Source organism: Haliaeetus leucocephalus, unplaced genomic scaffold (assembly GCF_000737465.1).
Source record: "Haliaeetus leucocephalus isolate CR32 unplaced genomic scaffold, Haliaeetus_leucocephalus-4.0 Scaffold173, whole genome shotgun sequence".
Taxonomy (NCBI): domain Eukaryota; kingdom Metazoa; phylum Chordata; class Aves; order Accipitriformes; family Accipitridae; genus Haliaeetus; species Haliaeetus leucocephalus.
In genome coordinates, this window is record NW_010972609.1 from 6092186 (window position 1) to 6093525 (window position 1340).

Sequence of the window (1340 nt, forward strand, 5' to 3'; positions counted from 1 at the left end):
TTTCTAAGATATTGCATAAAAATATAGTCAAAGGAAGACTGCCACACATTTCGAGGTATAGTGTGAGCTGAGTTTGTCTGGACTAATATTTAGGGATTTTGCTAACTAGGATCGACTGAGATTATAAAAGCTGAAGTGTACAGCACCAACCTAAGCTTTTTTTAATACGAGGAAACGTTTTTTACATCACTACAAGTCTGCTTCCTGAGCTTAATATTTTTCATTAAGAGGATGTTCTTCCTTCCCCTTTGGGACAACCATTTTCTAGAAAGAAACCATCGTCTTACTCCGCCCACAGGGTCGGGGCAACTTGTAAGGGAGACGAGAAAGACGCAGGATGGTCACCGTTACGCCCGCGGTTTTCTCCGCAGACACACGCTGCCCGGAGCAGCCGGGCGGAGGGAACCCGACGGCCTGTGGTCGACCACACGCCGAGCCGATCCCCGGGGTGCCGCCGGGCCCGTCCCCCGCGCCCTCCGTGCTCGCCGGGCCCGCGGTGCCCCGGTGTCGGAGCTAAGCTGCAACGAGGGAAGGCCTGCAACGAAGGTGCGCCCCGGGTCTTCCCGGAGAAACGGGGAAAGGGGGTGTGGGGCGGCCCGGGCTCCCTCCCGCGCAGCGAGCGAGGGAGGTTGAAGTGGACCCCGGTGTCTTCTCGCACCTGGAGGCGGAATCCCTGAGGGGAAAGTGGGGGTGAAAAGGTGTTCCCGCTCGCCCCGGGCCGTGAACGAGCGCTGGAGGGCGGCCGGGGCCGTTACTTACAGAGGCCGGCGGCAGTCCCGCAGCTCCGGAGCGCCGCCGGTCGCCATGGAGACGGCGTCGGGCCTCGGCCACGGCTCCGCTTCCTGCCGGTGCCAGCGCCACTACTGCCCGGGCGGAAACAGGGAAGGCGGCCCCATAAGCCCCACGCGCGGCTGCCCTCCCCACCACCACGCTAAAGGCGCAAAGCGCCACGCGGAGGGGGGGGGGTTGTTTCCCGCCGGACGAGTTATCCAAGGCACCGGCTGCCTCCATCGACGGGCCGGCGGTGCGGGGCAGGTGAGTGCTCGCTCTTCGGTTGTCGGGGAGTGCCGGCCGTCGGTGCTGGCGACCGGGACCGGGACCGGGACCTCGCGTGCCTCAGCCCCCGTGCTGAGGAGGAGGAGGAAGAGGAGGAGGAGGCGGCGGCGGGAGGCCTCCATCGGGGCCTGGCGTGCTGCGCGGGGCCGGCGGCCTCCCCGGTCCTCCTCCGCGGGTCCCGCCGGCCTCCTCCCGCTGTCCCGGTCCGTGCGTCCCGCCTGCCGCCCTGTGGGTCAGCTCGGAGCCGGTGGGGTGGGGTGGGGTAGGTCCGCCGTGGCACAGCG

At 65.6% G+C, this 1340-nt stretch overlaps 1 protein-coding gene across 1 annotated transcript in view; it reads left to right on the forward strand.

The window, feature by feature from the left end:
* The first annotated feature begins 993 nt into the window (after positions 1–993).
* Positions 994–1340, forward strand: part of DNAJC24 (DnaJ (Hsp40) homolog, subfamily C, member 24) — a 39558-nt gene continuing 39211 nt past the window's right edge. Inside the window, exon 1 of the mRNA XM_010563733.1 lies at positions 994–1035. The gene's annotated coding sequence lies outside the window, so the exon portion shown is untranslated. The remainder of the gene's footprint in view (positions 1036–1340) is intronic.